Genomic DNA, 8,854 nt, shown 5'->3' with positions numbered 1-8,854 from the left:
TAAACAATCTAAATTAAAAACATTGTACATTATAACTTTACATATATAGCGATTCTAGCAGAAATATTATCACGACTAGTATATACCACTAATAAACAGATTTTATTAAAGTTGTTAAGTGAACAACAAATAACGTTAAAATTAAGAATTACAGTTTTTCAGTGTATAATTGCATATATTTCAGAGTGCTGTGTTGCATGATATACCACTTGTTGGAGTAATACAATAATCCATTGTATGACTAAAAGTGAAATAGGCTAATTAATTATTAGAACATTTCTGAGAACATTGCTATTACTAATCTGCAATCTTACATTATTAACAATTATTTTAAATGCAGTAAGCACACAGAACACTCGAATATAACAGTAAATGTATCCTATTACGTACAAAGAGGAGAAATTTATTTCACATTACTAATATAAGCAACTTACCTCATATTGGGACGAAAGTATGCTCATTCAACACCACTTTGTCTAAAAGACAGAAAATATTTGTAACTTTTTGTTTCGTATCGAAACTGTTCAAATAATTAAAAAACACTGAAATGGAGTGACAGCGTGAGGTTAGGAAATATGTCATATCAATCGATTTCATAGCTACGCAATATTGAAAAAACGTATGCTTATATACAGGGTGTTCGATATAAAAGTAACCACCCGAATACGGGGGGTAGATTGGGTCAAACTGAACAGAAAAGTCTCGTACCATTTTGCAAAATTCGCAATAGTTAACGAGTTATTAAATAAAACGTCTGAGCGAATGAGCGCACAAGGAGCGATAAAGGCGGGCCTCGGCGGCTGGCTGGGCTGGCACGGTGCCCGGCGCGCGGCGTGCGGTGGGGGTCGAGAGACGAGCGGCGAGCGGGGCGCGGCGCGGCGCGGCGAACGTCGAGCGACAGATGTTATACACCGCGGCGAAAAAGTATTAGAGCCAGCCCATACTAAACTTACAATAATTCCTTCGCGTAAACAGGATTTTGTAGTAACTTACAATAATTTACTCCGCGTAAACGAGTGAATTATCGTAAGTTACTACAGAAGTAACGCGCTCGCGTAAACGTAGTAACAGGTAGCACACGTATTGCATAGGCATTGCCGTAGCGTCTTACGCCTTAGATTAGTTTAGCTTGAATTATGTGTAATAGAAACATTTAATTTTAGTAAATTTAATTATTTTGCATGTCAAAGTTTACGAGGTTTACCAAGCTTCACTTTAACTTTTGTTTATGTTAGAATAACTTTAATGGTGCGTGTCCACCTGCGAGTAAAACTCTCGAGAGTAGCTCTCGAGATTGATTCTCGCAAATGGACACATTCCTGGAGAGTACCTAACGGAGAATGAATCGCAGCTCTCGGCGAGCGAACTTTTATCAAGACCTACTCGCAAATCGACAGGACGTTATTTTACTCTCGGAGATCAGCTCGCCAAGCTCGAACGCTGTTCGTATTTTGAGAGCTACATGTTGAGAGTAAAAACCGAGATGGCAAAAGTTTGTTCCTTTGATGACACAAAGGAACTTATTGAATAATGCGGAAATCATGAACTATTGTAGAATACTACTGTGACAGAAATAAAAAAATTTTAAAATTTTTATGTTCTGCGAATAAAGTGCGAAAAAAATTCATAATTTAAAGAATTAGATAAGAATATTTTTAATACATTTTCTAATTACTTGGTCAATAATTAGTTACACTTTAGTTTTACATACTTTGCACGTTTTAGTTACAGTGCTGAAATTAAATACATTTAATTTTACATCGCGAATTAAGTACATTTAAAAAAAAAAAAAAATTATTAAATATTTACATGTAAAAATCTAACATCAAGGTATTTCGCAAACTGAAAATTAAATAATAATATCGCACTATGTATTCCACTTCACAATTTGTAAGTCTGTGGAAACTTTTAATTGTTGGGAGTCTTCAATCTTAAGCTCTCTAATTAGAGCAGATCCGGCACCTGCAATCAATCCATTGATCGACCCAGAAGGTCTTTTTGTTGTTATTTAACACTCTTTTTCTTTTTAAAATAATGCTATCCACTATAGCAGCCGCAAGTTTTTTCGTTTACGCGACATTATGATGTCACCACTCTCAGACATCGACTAAAAAAAATACGTAAGTGGACACGGTTTTGAGAGAACTCTCCGAAAGAATACTCTCTGGATTCTCACGAGATGCTCGCGAGAGTACAATGTCAGAAAAATTACTCTCAAATGGACAGTGTCAGAATCAATCTCGAGAGCTACTCTCGACAGTTTTACTCGCAGGTGGACACGCACCTTAAAACTCTCGAGAATATCTCTCGAGAGTTATTCTGACACTGTCCATTTGAGAGTAATTTTTCTGACATTGTACTCTCGCGAGCATCTCGTGAGAATCCAGAGAGTATTCTTTCGGAGAGTTCTCTCAAAACCGTGTCCACTTACGTATTTTTTTTAGTCGATGTCTGAGAGTGGTGACATCATAATGTCGCGTAAACGAAAAAACTTGCGGCTGCTATAGTGGATAGCATTATTTTAAAAAGAAAAAGAGTGTTAAATAACAACAAAAAGACCTTCTGGGTCGATCAATGGATTGATTGCAGGTGCCGGATCTGCTCTAATTAGAGAGCTTAAGATTGAAGACTCCCAACAATTAAAAGTTTCCACAGACTTACAAATTGTGAAGTGGAATACATAGTGCGATATTATTATTTAATTTTCAGTTTGCGAAATACCTTGATGTTAGATTTTTACATGTAAATATTTAATAATTTTTTTTTTTTTTTTAAATGTACTTAATTCGCGATGTAAAATTAAATGTATTTAATTTCAGCACTGTAACTAAAACGTGCAAAGTATGTAAAACTAAAGTGTAACTAATTATTGACCAAGTAATTAGAAAATGTATTAAAAATATTCTTATCTAATTCTTTAAATTATGAATTTTTTTCGCACTTTATTCGCAGAACATAAAAATTTTAAAATTTTTTTATTTCTGTCACAGTAGTATTCTACAATAGTTCATGATTTCCGCATTATTCAATAAGTTCCTTTGTGTCATCAAAGGAACAAACTTTTGCCATCTCGGTTTTTACTCTCAACATGTAGCTCTCAAAATACGAACAGCGTTCGAGCTTGGCGAGCTGATCTCCGAGAGTAAAATAACGTCCTGTCGATTTGCGAGTAGGTCTTGATAAAAGTTCGCTCGCCGAGAGCTGCGATTCATTCTCCGTTAGGTACTCTCCAGGAATGTGTCCATTTGCGAGAATCAATCTCGAGAGCTACTCTCGAGAGTTTTACTCGCAGGTGGACACGCACCATTAAAGTTATTCTAACATAAACAAAAGTTAAAGTGAAGCTTGGTAAACCTCGTAAACTTTGACATGCAAAATAATTAAATTTACTAAAATTAAATGTTTCTATTACACATAATTCAAGCTAAACTAATCTAAGGCGTAAGACGCTACGGCAATGCCTATGCAATACGTGTGCTACCTGTTACTACGTTTACGCGAGCGCGTTACTTCTGTAGTAACTTACGATAATTCACTCGTTTACGCGGAGTAAATTATTGTAAGTTACTACAAAATCCTGTTTACGCGAAGGAATTATTGTAAGTTTAGTATGGGCTGGCTCTAATACTTTTTCGCCGCGGTGTATAACATCTGTCGCTCGACGTTCGCCGCGCCGCGCCGCGCCCCGCTCGCCGCTCGTCTCTCGACCCCCACCGCACGCCGCGCGCCGGGCACCGTGCCAGCCCAGCCAGCCGCCGAGGCCCGCCTTTATCGCTCCTTGTGCGCTCATTCGCTCAGACGTTTTATTTAATAACTCGTTAACTATTGCGAATTTTGCAAAATGGTACGAGACTTTTCTGTTCAGTTTGACCCAATCTACCCCCCGTATTCGGGTGGTTACTTTTATATCGAACACCCTGTATAATACAAATGTAGCTGTAATATGAACATATTTTTTAACCTTAAGCTGTCACTTCATTTCATTGCCTTTTATTATTGTTTTTACGGGTTTACAATTTTAGGCCGGAGGTCGATTACAGTCTACAATACGTCGTGCTGTCGAATGTCGGAACGCAGCCGATGGTCCAATGAGAAAAATCCGCTTTCGAAAAAGAAATTTTCTCATTGGACCATCGGTTGCGTTCCGAAATCCGACTACGACATACTACTGATTGTAGACCGGCCCTTAATGATATCACGAAAAAGCCGGTGGGATTAGGTTAGGTTTCTTTCTGTTAACTATTTACACGTTCACGTGTACTAAAGCTAGTGTCGTTTACGCTATTGTTGTATTTGCTTTTGTCGTTTCTTCTTAGCTCTGTGTCGTAAATATGATTTGCCGAAACTTTATGCTGCGTGTGTGCAGTAGAAAATCATGCAAAATGCTTTATGAAGTGGAAAATTGCACTAATACATTTTGTAATAGAAATAATACTTGCAAAAAAGTGCATCTCACAGGCGATGAACTCATTAAAGTCAACAACTGTATACGACCTTTTCGGCAAGAAGTTTACCTAGAGATGAAACGTTTGGCGTATATCTTAAGGGAAACTTATCCAGAAAAATGTAGATCGCAAATCTGTACAATTAATATGTTGGGAGAATGTTTATGACCTTGTTTGACATGTAGAACAGCTAGCAACAGTAAGTTTTTTTTAATATTTACATATTTTAGTTGGTAATTTATATTGTAAATCTGAATTAACCAATGCTTTTTAGTTTCAGTACGTAATGCACGACCAGTGTGCAACAAATGTTACATTTTGCTGGTTGAGACACGAGATATAAAGGCATTGATTTGTGGCCACATTTATTGTAAAAATTGTCAGGACCAACTGCCTTTGCAATTAGATGGTCCCCTTCCCATGTTCTGCTGTGTGCAATGTAATAAATGGTCAACAATTTTTTGTGTGTGTAAGTTTTAAGAACAAAATTCTTTTTACTTATATTTTTGCAATGTATATAATAAAATGTAATTAGCTAATGTTTCTTGTAAATTATCTTAAAAATCTTGTTGTAAAATGTAAACAGCATGTGTTTAAAAAAATGTTGAAGCTACACTTATGTTCTAGATTGCTCAAGTTTTTTTATTTTATTATCTTTCAAGATTATATATATTTATGTTAAACATAATCTATTTGAATTATGAATTTATTTATTTTAATAAAGATAAAATATGTTTACAGATTAAGCACATAGAGGCAGCAAATGACAGACAGAAGAAAAAGTGCCATTACGGATATTTTTCATTTTTTGTTTACATGTAATCATAGATATAAGGTTTGTTCGCGTCGCATTATCTCTCTCTCATTAAAACTTTTCAATAAAACTGCTTAATAAAAGTTTTTCATAAAACCTGCTTTTTTACTCTACCAGAGAATCTGAAGAAATGGTATCAAACTTTACTGTAAGTGTCCAAGAAATAAGTAACACATTTAAATTTGTACATACCGTCCACAGTCGTTTACTGTAATTGAGAGGACAAAAAGGTTTGGAAGAGATAATTGGTAAAATTAATGGTTCAATTTTCGTCTCATAAGATTCTCTCTTTATAAGTTAAATTTTGTATAGTCTCACTTGCTACGATGTATTTCTTTCTGACCGTATCGTTTCTAGTTTTCTAAACAAATAAAAAGTAAACAATAACAGCTATATAATCTTGAAAAATACAAGTTACCAAATAATAAAGAAAAGTCTTTCAGAAAAACTCTTTTGAAGAGATATATACAAGAGATTATAATTCAATTTGCATACTATTTACCATTAATTCTTATATGTATGCATGATCTGTGAACTGTTCACCAATCATATATTTGCATGAGATCTATTTGGAAGAATTAGTCTAAGACTGTTATTTAATTCTTTGTAACTTTTATCTTTCAAGATTATGTTGCTGTGTGTGTGTAAGGAATAAAATTATATTGAAAGAATAAACACCTTATTTGTAAGCATCATTGTTTATGCTATGAATAATGTACACAAGGCTCTTAACTGCTAAATAAAAGAAAAAAGTACATAATTACAAAAATATAAACAATGTTTTGTTATACAGATAGTATTAACATTTTAAACTAAAATATTACATTTGCCTGAGTGAAAAAAAACTTGTACAGATAATAGTACACACACACACACACACACACACACACACGCACGCACGCACGCACGCACACGCACGCACGCACGCACGCACGCACGCACGCACGCACGCACGCACGCACGCACGCACGCACGCACGCACGCACACGCACGCACGCACGCACGCACGCACGCACGCACGCACGCACGCACGCACGCACGCACGCACGCACGCACGCACGCACGCACGCACGCACGCACGCACGCACGCACGCACGCACGCACGCACGCACGCACGCACGCACGCACGCACGCACGCACGCACGCACGCACGCACGCACGCACGCACGCACGCACGCACGCACGCACGCACGCACGCACGCACGCACGCACGCACGCACGCACGCACGCACGCACGCACGCACGCACGCACGCCGCACGCACGCACGCACGCACGCACGCACGCACGCACGCACGCACGCACGCACGCACGCACGCACGCACGCACGCACGCACGCACGCACGCACGCACGCACGCACGCACGCACGCACGCACGCACGCACGCACGCACGCACGCACGCACGCACGCACGCACGCACGCACGCACGCACGCACGCACGCACGCACGCACGCACGCACGCACGCACGCACGCACGCACGCACGCACGCACGCACGCACGCACGCACGCACGCACGCACGCACGCACGCACGCACGCACGCACGCACGCACGCACGCACGCACGCACGCACGCACGCACGCACGCACGCACGCACGCACGCACGCACGCACGCACGCGCACGCACGCACACACACACACACACATATATATATAAATTACATATTACATATATATATATACACATATATATTGTTGCGAGCGCGCAACGATTAGGTAATTCGATAGGTAGCGACAGAAGTCGAATATGACTTCCGCCGAAACTCCTGACGATTGCATCGGACGAGCGATCATCCGATGCAAGTTGACACCGGAACCCGGAGCGCGGATTCCGGAGCGACCGAAATCGCTGACGCGAAGGCCATCGCGAGGCGTCGGCAACGAGAATTCCGCGCTAACTCGGAAGTCCCGAGTTAGCAACAAGACTCGGTCGCAAGACTATAAAAGACCGCCGAATTGGCATGCCAGGCAGTCGGTCGAAGAACAGCTAGCAGTCGCGTCGAAACACCTACGATTTCCTGAAAACAAACCGCAAGGCGGGAACTCAACAAGAAGAAACAACTCGTGTAGAACAAGCCCATTTATTCAATAAAGATATAAATTGGAAATCGGACGTGTTGATTCACTCCTTTCTCGCTCGCGAGCGGAACTCGATCCCCTTAGCCGATACCCGGCTAACAATTTGGTGGCAGCGGTGGGATCGTTTCAGCCATCTTGCGAGGAAGGACCAGCCCACATCGCCATCTCACGTCTGAAACAGACCAAGTTCAATTAATAAGGGAGGCAACGCATCCCGGAAAGGAAAAGTCAGATAAGACGCGAGCTAAGAGACGGTAGCAGCCGCGAGTGCAGAAGTGACACCTGAGACGGCCACGACCTACCGCACGGCATCACCGGCCCGAGCGACGACGCAGGGACACAGCGAAGCAGCATAGCAGCGCAACAGGGACGCAGCGACGACAGGGACGCAGCCAAGCAGCGAAGCGGCCCGACGACCAGGCGATGCGGACAGGCAGCAACACGCGATTCGCGGCGATATTGTAAGTGCGAAAATTATTATATCCGCGAGCGCTAAGTAGATGTCGGACGACCCGAACCAACAGACGCCCGTCCGACAAACGTCGTTAGCGAGTCCGCGCACCGCGCTTCGCGTAATCTAGTTAACGGTGAGTGCGACGCGATCCGAAAGCGAAGGGTTAAACCGGCCCGCTGAAAGCGAAGGGGTAAACCGGCCCGCTGAAAGCGAAGGGTTAGACCGGCCCGCTGAGCAAGACGGATCAGACCGAGTTCGACAAAATTTAGATTCGCGTTTTGCCGAGGAAGAGACGCCCGTACTATCTCCGAACGTTGTCATAGAACGCGAGTTTCCGTTCGACGAAGTAGACGTAAGCGTAACAGGCGAACGCGAACACCGCGATAATAATACAGAGCGACCGACTCCGACTGACTCACTGACAGACGTCTCCGACGTCACGCCAAGCCACGTGTCACAACGAGGAGAATTTTCCCTCACTTCGTACGACACCGACGTATTTGATCCTAACGAGGAGGACTATACGCCTAAAGCTCTCAAAATGAGTCAGACGAGAAACGCGACTCCAAGCCGAGAGAACCGCGAGGAAAATCCGGACCCATCTAGAGTGTCCGAACAGGCCGCCACCGAAATGGCGCAAAATGGGCCGCCCGCCAGGCGACCTCAGGCCCCAGAGCCGACGCGATCCGAGTTGAGAGCCCAGGACGTCGTAATTACCGATTTAATTAATCTAATGCGCGACATGCAAGAACGCATGGACCGCATCGAGGCTACGGAATTTGACCGATCAGCCGAACTTCTTCGCGCTTTTCGCGAGTTACAGGGCCGCGTAGGCAGGATGGAAGCCGCCACGCGCGAATCTTATAGTCGACAGGAGCGGCTATCACTTGATCCCGACACGCGAGACCGCCGCGTACGTAGTCAGGGCCCTTTAGATGTCACATATGGACGAACGCATAGCGACGTCCGGAATCAACCGGGTCTAGTTAACGGGTACCTCAGCCTTAAAGAGGCACGAGCAATGATACCCGAGATTAACGGCGAGTCGCGCGAACGTGTCCGTG

At 42.5% G+C, this 8,854-nt stretch overlaps 1 long non-coding RNA gene across 1 annotated transcript; it reads left to right on the top strand.

Annotated features, from left to right (window-relative positions):
* The first annotated feature begins 4,251 nt into the window (after nucleotides 1–4,251).
* On the top strand, nucleotides 4,252–5,685 carry LOC139813299 (uncharacterized). The gene is made up of 3 exons (XR_011732125.1): nucleotides 4,252–4,644; nucleotides 4,720–4,914; nucleotides 5,187–5,685. It is a non-coding gene; the product is annotated as an uncharacterized lncRNA (long non-coding RNA).
* Nucleotides 5,686–8,854: the final 3,169 nt, after the last annotated feature.

This window comes from Temnothorax longispinosus, chromosome 5 (assembly GCF_030848805.1).
Source record: "Temnothorax longispinosus isolate EJ_2023e chromosome 5, Tlon_JGU_v1, whole genome shotgun sequence".
In the NCBI taxonomy this organism is placed as follows: domain Eukaryota; kingdom Metazoa; phylum Arthropoda; class Insecta; order Hymenoptera; family Formicidae; genus Temnothorax; species Temnothorax longispinosus.
This window is presented reverse-complemented; position numbering and strand designations above follow the sequence as displayed.